The sequence below is a fragment of the Bos taurus genome, chromosome 7, assembly GCF_002263795.3.
Source record: "Bos taurus isolate L1 Dominette 01449 registration number 42190680 breed Hereford chromosome 7, ARS-UCD2.0, whole genome shotgun sequence".
Classification (NCBI taxonomy): Eukaryota; Metazoa; Chordata; class Mammalia; order Artiodactyla; family Bovidae; genus Bos; species Bos taurus.
In genome coordinates this window covers 106,370,439-106,381,435 of record NC_037334.1, presented here as the reverse complement: position 1 = coordinate 106,381,435, position 10,997 = coordinate 106,370,439, and the positions used below count along the sequence as shown (strand labels likewise).

Genomic DNA, 10,997 nt, shown 5'->3' with positions numbered 1-10,997 from the left:
CGTGGAACCAGGGGCCTCCAGGTCCCTACGTCTCTTTAAGGACGGTCCTGGTATTCAGTGTGATATTGTCTCTCCTTCCTTGTGCTCCCTGCCTCCACTTTGGGGATTGGTTCTGTTTATAATTCTTCTTGGGGCTTGTGGCAATCGCTCCAAAGTTCCAGGGTAGAGCATTTCTGCTACTGAGCATATGCCGGAAAAGTGTGGGTAGGATGATAACAACCCACCCACCTTTAAGCTTGTTTTAGAAGATGGAAACATTAGAAAATGAAAATTAATTAATGAGCAAGTGAAGACAAATGCCAAATAGCATGTGTCAGAGACTTCTATATTTCCTTTTTTACCCTTTTCCTTTCCTTTTAAAAACCTAAATTACACTGTATCCCTATGGGTTTAAACCCTCCAAGGGCTTCTCATTGCTCTGAGAACAAAACTCTCCTCCCTTACGACCTGCAGGGTTCTCGGTGGTCTGGCTGTGGCCCCTCTCTCTGCTCTGATCTCACACAGTTCCTGCCCTTCCTCACCCTGCTTCTGCACACCCCCTTCCCAAGCCCTGCTCAGCTGACTCCTTGTTTCAGAGCCTCTGCCCCAGTTGCTTCCTCTGTTCCCACTCTGCTGTGTGATCCCATCTATCACTGAGTTCTAATCTCCTTAGAGAACCATTTCCTGATTGCTTTTTATGATATCACTCTCCTTTGGTTTATCCCAACCTCTAATCACTAGCTGAGATAATTTGAGTAGAATAGCCTGCCTCCCTCCTCCAGAATGTGAGTTATTGTGAGAGCAGGGACTTTTCTGTCTTGCTCACCATCACAGTCCAGTACCTACAAGAATGAGAAGCAGTGCAGCCGAGAAGAAGCCATAGAAAGCAGTGGTTAATACGTGGGCTCTGGAGACAGAAAACTTGTGTGAGAAACTCAATCCTACCTCCAAATTGCCGTGTGACTTTACAAAGCAACAGCACCCATGCTGTAGGGTTCTTGTGAAAAATTAAGCGAGCTAATACATTAAAAGTTCATTTAGAACAAAATCTGGCACATGATGAACACCATATACTTATTTGACATTTTTTATTGTTAGAATATAAGCTCCATGAGGGCAGGATGTTATTATTGTGGTTACTGACCAATCTTCAGCACCTGGAATATGTGGCTTGTTGGCACTCAAAACTAATATTAAGAACATTTTGTCAAAAGTATCCTTTTTAAAAAGTATATTACTGTTAGCTGTAGGATCAGAGAGTAAATTTTTCTAATTTCCTATATCATTCCCCTCGCTTCCCCATATTATAAAGAACATCACACGCTGGTTAAATATCAGGTTTACTTAATGCCTGGAATTTCCCAGTTCTGGTCAGTATGGTCTACGTAAATTGCTTCAACTTGTTAATTGATAATACTCTTTCTTTCTAAGCCTGGCTGGACCTTAGAGATTCTTCTCAAACCAGAACTGCAGGATAACCATGCAAGGTAAAGCCCATTTACTACCCTAAGGTCTAGGGAATGCGTTGGTTCTAGGGCTGATAAACCTGGAGTTTGTTGCTACTCTATGGTCATCTGAAAAACGTACCTGTCCCTGCATCCTACTGGTCATTCAGAAGTGAGAGGGAGAGAAGGAGTACTGTTTCTGATTTCTTCCCATGACACCCTGGGGCTTTACCTTTTAGGTGGTGGTAGTTTACGCTCATATCACAGATAACAGGACTATGGGAAATTATGAAATCTCATTTCTTTAATTAAATGTTCTCCACTGACTAACAGCAGCAGAAGAGGTGGGAACCTGAATTCTCTCTGCACTCCTTAGGTGTTAACACTGCCTCCACATGAAAATTAAGCACTATGGGTTTCTCTCACTTTCTAAAAAGTAAAATAGAAAAAAGTTGTACATATGGACAATTTGAGATACCAATAAGGTTATCAAAAACATTCACAGGAGAAAGCTACTATTATTCAAAAAAATCTTAATTTTCTTTACAATTTAGTAAGATTTTGTTTATATTGCTGAAGTTGCATTCACATTTATTTTCTCCTTTCTGACTCAGGTATTATCTACATTGGTTGGTTGGAGCGTGGCATTGACGAGCTCACAGTCAGGGCTTCGGTTCCCTTCCCTCAGTCAAAATCAGTCAGAGAAACACAGAGAAGGCTGTCCTGCAACCTCTGATCCTGCTGTAATTCTGTTACCTGTGCCACATGGTCAGGTGTTCATAAGGTGGGGGCTTCCTTCTTGCTTTCAGCATTTATTACACTGTTATTACTGTTATTCCCTCAACTCCAGACGTTACTGATGATAAGATGCATCATAACTTTAGTATTAGGGGTAAAAGAAACCTTATTGCATTAAGTAAAACCATGGATTAAATGTATAGAAACGTAAAATATGAGAAAATATATTTATCTCGGAATTCAAAAAATATGGAGTATAACTCTATCATTATGAGGAAATAACACAGAAGTATATATTTTGTACTTTTGATGGAGACACTTTTAATTCAATACATATTTTATTAGATCTAAAGCTCAGTGTTTATATGAGACTAAACTCCTTGCCCCCTATACTGAGACAGTATGCATTCATTTATACATTTATATTATTTTAAATATATAATATGTTGTATTTATATGTGATACATTTTATAAGCATATAGTTACATATAAATTCTGTTGTCCCTTGAACAACATGGGTTTGAACTGCATGGGTCCAGTTATATGTATTTTTTTTTCCCACTAAATATCTACTACAGCACTTCATGATCAATGGCTGATTGGAACCAGGGATAAGGAGGAACTGAGGGTAACAGAGGGCTGTATAATTGGATTTTCGACTGTCTGGAGGGTTGGCACTACTAACCCCCTGCATTTTTCAATATATATATATTATATTCATGCATATAAATAAATGCATAAATATAAATACCTACACATATATTTATAGTATTATTCATACAGACAGCCCATTTTCATGTACCAGTAAGGGAGAAACAGTAAATATAAAATTAAAATGCATGATAGTGATCAGACTACAAAACAGAAACAAGGAAATCTGCTAACGAGTAAACAAGACAAGCAATCTACTTTCGAGTTGGCCTGGGAAACCCCTGAGGAGGTGACACCTGAGCTAAGACCCTGATGAAGAGCTGTCTCTAGAGGAAGCCACGGGGCAGCACGTCCCAGGCAGAGGGGAGAGAGTGAGTGTCGCCAGGCAGAAAGGAAACTGTCCTATCTGAAAACAGCCACAGTAACCCCGGAAGCCAAGGAGTCTGGAGCTAGCTAGTGAGGAGCTAACGCGATGTGAGCTCAGGAGGGTAGGGAGGAGAGAGATGGCAGAGGGGCTTGCAGGCTCCGGCGAGGAGGCTTTATTTTGTTCTATAATCAATGAGGAGTAATTGGGGAGTGGAACAGAATCACGATCTATTTGGCTTTGCACTAAAGAAAGGTTTTCTGGATGGTTCTGTGTGTCCCAAAGGGGGCAAGAATGGAGGTGCAAACCCGCGTTGGGGGTTACTACAGGACAGAGGTGATGGCAGCTTGGCCGCAGGGAAAGTGGAGATGGCGGGAAGGCTCAGGACACATTATGGGCACAGAGGGGACGCGACCCGCTGGTGACTGTTGTCCGAGTGGGGAAGGAGGGATCAAACAGAATTTTGACTTGAGCACCAAGGTGGGTGGTGCTGCTACTTTCTGAGATTGGAGAAGAATGTGGATTTTGGCGGAGGGAAGGGGAAGTCATGACTTCTAACTTTAATCGGCCTGTGACACATTTTGAGGGTAGTTTTGAGGAACATCTACGAGACGTCTCAGTAGAAATTGCAATGGGTCTAGAAATCACATAAAACAAACTGGTAATGTGAAGATTTTAATGTTTTATGCTGGCTGTGGAAAACGTGGGATATTTAAAATGAAGAAACTAACGTTACTGAGATGAAAAATTATCTGACAAGTTGATTCTGGAAAACCACCACCTGATTCCTGAATTCTTGTTTTTAATAACAGTTTGATAAGGAATATTGTTTGTTGATAGGGCACTATATGGTAAGATACATTTGAAAGATACATTATAAGAAATGTTTATAACATGAAAATGCTGGCTGCTCAGTCATTTCCTACTCTTTGTGATCCCATGGACTGTAGCCCGTCAGGCTCCTCTGTCCATGGAATTTTCCAGGCAAGAATACTGGCGTGGGTAGCCATTTCCTTCTCCAGGGGATCTTCCTGACCCAGGGATTGAACCCAGGTCTCCTGCACTGCAGGAAGACTATTTACCATGTGAGCCAAGCAGGAGGAAATATTATGTGTGCGTGCAAGCTTAGTCACTCAATCATGTCCAACTCTTTGTGACTCCATGGACTGTAGCCAGATAGGCTCCTCTGTCCATGGGCTTTTACAGGCAAGAATACTGGTGTGGTTGCCACTCCCTTTTCCAGGGAATCTTCCTGACTCAGGGATCTAACCCGAATCTCTTATGTCTCCTGCATTGGCAGGCAGATTCGTTACCCCTAGTGCCACCCGGGAAGCCCCCAGGAAATATTCTATAAACTCTTATTACTATTATTCCCTCAACTCTAAGATAAAACTGACTATAAGATGTGCCATCATTTTAATATCAGGAGTAGAAGAAGCTTTATTGCATTAAATAAACCATGTAATCAAATATTTATTTCTGTAATAATGGCATTTCAGTTACTACCTATAGGCCAATGGGTATTCCAAACACTAAGTCCAAGATGGCTAAAGAATGAGAGATCAAAACTTAACAGATTGTTTTCTGGTAAATATTTGCAAGACTTCAGGGTTCACAAGTTCTTTCTAAAATATGTTATGATCCAGACAGAAAATACCACATTCCTTGGAGTTCTTACAGGTGTATCATATTTTGTTAATATATAAATGACTTTGGACTGACTTAGGAATTATGAACCACAAGGCTCAGTAACATGGTCTTGTTTATGAGGTAGTCAAACTTAAGCAAGTGAGGATACCAGAGCTTTTATTTATATAGTGCGATACATGTACGGAGGCTTTCTAATAGGTCAATGGTGCCAAAACCAAAGATGCAAGAAGCCAATTGTTATAATCTGGGTTCCGTGGGGGAGTCAACTGCAATGGAGATTTGTGTGCAGTTGGTCTACTGGGAGTGGTCTTGGGAAAGACACTTCTAATGGGAAGAGGGATACAGGATTGTGCAGAAAGAGGCTGAATGCCAATGCAGCTGCAACATAGCCCTCAGCTACACTCACACGGAGCTCCCAGGTGGGGTGACTCTTTTGAGATGCTTTGGACTGAGGTGACGGGCCTGAGCTTTTGTAACTGCCTACTGACTGGTGACTGGATGTGAAGCAGCTTCCCTCAGTTGAGGGTAATCTCCGAGAAAGGACTCATATGTGGGCTATCAGGGACTTCCCTGGCGGTCCAGTGGTGAAGACCCCACTGCAGAGGGTGTGGGTTTAAATCCTGGTTGGGGAACTAAATCCTGCATGCTGTGTGCTACTCAGATCCACCTGCCTTGTATTCCCTATCCGAGAAGGACTCCCTTAGGATTCCAAGATGAACTATAGCCCCCCCAGCAGAGCCTGTAGTGTCAGGCCTGCAACCGATATCATCTCCTTCCTCTACCACCCCTTCTGGATTCCTCAGCTTCAGCCTGCACTGTCTAGGTGGATTAGCTAGACCTTAACTTTGACTCACATTTTAGCTCTAAAAGGTTAGGGTTACACCCTGCCCTTCTCAGGTCATAGCTGGTATACTTGTCCATTGATTTTCAAATGAATGACTCCTTGGGGAAAGCATTTCCTGACCTGCTAGTCACTGAGCTTAAGGAGCCCAAAGTGCCTAAGAAGTAGTTTAAAATTTGGTAAGACATTTTCTCTCTCCCTCTCAGAAAGCATTCTGCTTTAATCAATGACAGGCAAGAAGAATTGTTGCCATCAACCAAGGCCAACACCGAAACATCTTTTGGTGACGAGTCTATTATACTGGACTTCTGTTCTGGAGGCAACTCTATTTTACTACCTGTTGCAGAAGGGGAGAGGTCCAATGCCATTGACTGCCACCATATGATGTTTTAATTCTCCAAGAGAGGATAACACTGCTGGGGCTCAGTTTTAGTCTTTGATGCTGGCAGACAGTCCATTCAGGAGCAGAGCAATTAGATAGCCTGTAGTGAGTGGGAAGTCTTGGACCATCATATCCTCCATTCCTGCCAATACGGCTACTCTGTTCATACAAATATTGTTTCAGCATGGGGGTGGCTGATGGTGTAGACTGTATAATGTCCCCTGGCCAAGTCATCTTGTCACTGTGTTGACCAGAGCCTCTTCTGGGGTGCCTGATCTCTGGTGGGCATTCACACAAGCTGCCCACACACCTCTTTGCCTCACTGTCCCTGATCTTTCAACCTTCCTCCTTCCAGGCTCCTGACTGACTACCATTTGCCACTTTGGGGTAATTTACTTGCCCCCCAGGCCACTTCCTTTTCCACACAAAGTAGATGACCAGTAGCGTCATCTGAAGCTCCAGTGGGAGACTCTCCTCACTGATGTCTTTTAGGTCTACCTTGAAAGTGCAACAGTGGTTTAGTTGCTAAATCGTGTCTGACTCTGTGACCCCATGGGCTGTAGCCTGCCAGGCTCCTCTGTCCATGGGATTCTCCAGGCAAGAATACTGGAGGGGGTTGCCATTTCCTTCTCTAGGGGATCTTCTTGACCTAGGAATCGAACCCAGTCTCTTGCATTACAGGCAGATTTACCAACTGAGCTACAAGGGAAGCCTATTCAAACTGCAGTGGCAGACGGTTTTTGGTTTGCAACTGCATCCTAAGTGAAACCATCCATGACTTCTTCCTCCAGCAGCTGTTCATAAAGGGACACCCCACTCCCACACAGTCACAGGTGTGAGATGAGGAGACACTGGTGGAATGGTGACAGATGACCTCCAAGGAGGCGTGGAAAGTAGGGTTGGGCAGAGAGAGATGTTAAACTGACTCAGTAGCAGGAGAGACTTCAGCAGGAGCTGAAAAGCTAGTATGGCTTTTTAGATCCACATTGAGTGGAACAGGAAACTAATACACCTCCCTTGTGGTTAAAGTCTATTAACTGTTGAAGACTCAGTCGAAACAACAACTCTGATGTCAAGATTCTTGTCTACGTTCCTACAGCTACTGCAATAGTCTTTCTACATTTATGGTTCTCTATTTGCTCTCCCACCTTTTTGTCTTTTAAACCTCTTACACCTGCTTGAGAGTCACAACTGCGTGTTAGGGTTTTTCAGTCTCAGCTAGCAAAATGCTTGGCACAGAGGCTCCGACAAGTTCCAACACCTCTTTTGCTGTCGTCTCACTCTGAGGTTTCCCTCTACAATTCAAGGCCACCACTGATGCCCAGGTGTAAGGGACCTTGTTTTCCATTTTGAAGACTTATGCTGGTTTGGAGTTTGGGCAAAAGGAGAAGGTAGCAGTCCTTGCAAGTCAGCTCAGATGAGCTTGGAGCGTCCCAGGCACGGTGAGGGGTCCTTCTGCAGTGGGTTCAGGGAGATGCGCCGGCAGCCCTTGAATTGCGGTTCTCACTCCACGGCATGGCAATGAATACCCCGTGCGGGTCTTCACCCCAGCCTTTCGGCTGTGCTCCCGGCATCCTGAGAGGTGGCTTGCAGTTTTCCAAGAACGGCACTCGTGCAAAGCCGCTCTCTGGGGTGCGCCGTGACCCCTCTTTTCTGAAGCCTCTAGGCCTGTCCTGCCTCAACCTTTTCTATCCCCGGTTCTATTTTTATGGCCGGAACTTGATTTTTTGCTTCCCTCAGGCCCGCTCGTATGATTCTTTAGAGACTGTTTTACAAATCAAAAACAAATACCCAAATTGACTTCTCCTCAAGGCTATGTGCTTGCCTCTGGCTGACTGGTGGGAAAGTCACCGGGTTCAGAAGAAAAACACAAATATTCCCAAACGTTATCTTGCCGCACGCCAATCTCATTATAAACAAATACCGGTGAAATGGATGAGCAGTGGTGGATGCGTAGTGAGTTGAGAGGAAGCGGAAAAGGAATATCCAGGTTTCGGCCGGGGAAGTATTTTTCAACTCTTGACTTTCGGGTTTTGCTTGGTGGTCCTTATGCCGCTTGTTGATAATCTCTGTTTGTGAAAACCTCTCTGCTAGAAACTGAGTAACCTGGAAGATTCTGTCAAAGGCTGCGGTGAAGAAAGCTTTGGTTTTTAGGTAACCGGATGAGAGAAGGTGCAGGGTAGGTAACCCAAGCATCCATCTCTCCCGCAGGCTCTTTCAGGAGTCACATTTTTGAATATAGTGGGAGAGACAGTGGCTTTATCCTTAGGCTTCTCGGTATCCTCAGCACCAGGAGCCTCTCTCTGTCACTGTCCTTTCCTCGGGCCAACACTTGCTCTGACTTGATTACCCTCCCGAGCTCCTGGAATCAAGCCCCACGATGCCCTGAGGATCTCTGACTCTTTGCCCAGAGAGCCTAGTTGTGGACAGGCCACATGTGCCTGTGCCCCCCCCCCCCCCCCCCCCCCGATTCCTTCATCCTTCATAGCACGGCCCCACGAGGGGAAGAGGTGCCCGATGGTGCAGGGACCGAGCTGATGACACAGGAGGAGACAGCGAGCCCTGAGCCCCTCAAGGAGCTCGTCTCAGGTCACACTGTGGTCTTACGTCTCTCCAGGTCTCTCGGGAAAACTGGGTGCTTTATTTCCCTTCCCGGGGTCACCTCACCGGCTTTCTGAGGACCTCCTCTGTATGTGAAAGGTTTGGTCTGCTCTCCGATCCCATCCTCCTCCGATCCTTACCCCCTTCCCTTCCTTCTGTAATACAGAGATTCCTTTCCAAGACTTTGAAGTGACCGCCTGTCAGGACGTCATGATACCTCTTAATCTGGGGTCCTCGGTGTCCCGGAGTGTCTCTGGGGGACCAAGGGGGAAAAAAATTCACTTCTCCAGCCACGTTGATCCCATTTGTAGATGGCGGAAAATCCATGGTCATTCCCAAACCTCCGCTAATGGTTTTTAGTGGGTGACAGTGGAAGTTTTCAAAGGATTTTTCAACATGACACTGGAGGAAGGAGGGCGAAAGGGAGAATATAAAACTAGCTTTGCTCTTTGATGAAGTCTTTACCCTGGGAGGGGGTGGGCTTTTCATTCTGTTGCTCAGGAAGGGCGCTTGCATGCTGATGGTTGCCTAGCTTTGTTCCTGCAGTGAATTTCTTTCATTCTCTTTAAAGATGTTAGGATCAGATGTAGAGTGACCCCCCTCACCTCCTCTCCCCTTCCCCTCCTGTACTGCCCAGAAGGCTGGTTTTTTAAAACAGGCTCAGGTACTTCACCAAGTGATGCCTCCCTAGTGGGGAAAAGTCACAGCTTTATTGATTACAATCTTGGTATAACATCCATAATTGGAGCTTTCCTGTAACTTGGTGCCAAGCTGCCTCACCACGTTCTTTAGGGACTATATATCAAATGCTGTTTTTCATGCTCCTGTTTGCTGATAAGGGTTTGATAAAACCACTGGTTTGACCTGATATTAGGTTTCCAGAGATGAAAGCACTGGTATAGACTGCCAAATGTCCTCACATACACATACCAATATTTTAAAAGAAACGTAGGACTCACGGGGCGGAGGTGGGGGGTGGACATCTTTAGGTTGGGTGTGTGTGTTTCATCCCCTCCCTTCAGCATGTATCTCTATTCATTGCAAACAGTTTTCAATCAATAATTAAAAGTGGTAAACAGATCTACAGGGGGAAAAATCCTTCAGTTCGAGCTTAATATATTGCCTCTCCCAGCCCCTCCCTGACACAGCAAGTTACTGAGGGAGTCTTGCCAGTAAGTAGGGAAGGATGGGGTTGATTAAAAAGTAAAACCACACAAAACCTGACATCCTGTTGTGAGTTTAAAAATAAAGCAAAATGACTATTAGCAACGCGTGTTGACTTCTGTCAAACTATCTTTATCTGTGCGGTAAGGACAGAGAAATAACGCAGGGCTTCTTGTCAGAGTAACTTTGGGCTTTATGGGAATTCGTGATTTTTTTTTTTTACCCTCAAACTTCTGTCTTTTTTGTTTTCTTAGGATGTTTCTTCCTCCCGTGGAGACTCAGGAGACACCTATTAGTCAGTCTGGAGCCTCCAGGTATCTGAGTTGCTGCAGGAGGAGAAACACGATGTCTCTCCTTTCGTGGAGATTTGTTGCATGTTTACCAAGGTGAAAGGATTAGTGCCCGGGAGATCATTTGCTTTCATAAGCTTTAAACTAGGGCGGTGAAAGTTTCATGCCTTGATTCTCTTCCAACAGCTCTCTCTCTCAGCAAGGCAGAGAGGAGCAAGCTGAGACCTACAGATTGCCAGCAGACTTTTCCAACAAAATTGCCCTGTCTCAATCAGTTAAACTGGGTGGGAAGGGAGGGCTTCTGCCAGCTTTCTCCCTTCTCTTCCACCCTGTGGAGAGACACCCGAAGCATTCCAGAGGGCTTGATAATCAAGATGAAATACTCCAGATTGCTAAGTCTCCATAATACCCAAACCCCAGACCATATGTACCGATAATTCACGTACTCCCTAACCTTTGCGTTTTGCATGTAACCTCCCTGTCAAACACTGCCTTTCTGGTGCTTCATATAGGATAATAAAAAATTAAGAAAACTGAAGCGAGGCACTCTTTCCATTTAGTGTGAAAAAAATAGCAGTGGGCATAGAAACTAAAAGTTTTGCTCTCCAGCAATTTATAGCAGGTACTTTCCCATATGACTGCCATCTAAAAGACAATGATTTAAAATGTTGGTTTTGAAATGGAATATAATAGAAGCTAGACTGACAGTTGCAAAACAAACCACAACCCCAAAGCTAGACTGAAACAAATTCAAAACCAGGTAAAATGCAAGGAAGCCCCTGTTCCCAAATTTCTTGAGAAGTAAGATCAGAAAATAAAAACAAAAATAAATTAATTTTTACTCTTCATATTCACCTTCTTTTTCCCAACCCTCCCCCTGGAAGTTAGGGTG

The 10,997-nt window shown here is 44.4% G+C and overlaps 1 long non-coding RNA gene across 1 annotated transcript; it reads left to right on the top strand.

The window, feature by feature from the left end:
* Positions 1-424: 424 nt before the first annotated feature.
* LOC132345806 (uncharacterized) lies at positions 425-10,609 on the top strand. Its single transcript, XR_009495372.1, has 3 exons — positions 425-1,466; positions 2,039-2,208; positions 10,070-10,609. It is a non-coding gene; the product is annotated as an uncharacterized lncRNA (long non-coding RNA).
* Positions 10,610-10,997: the final 388 nt, after the last annotated feature.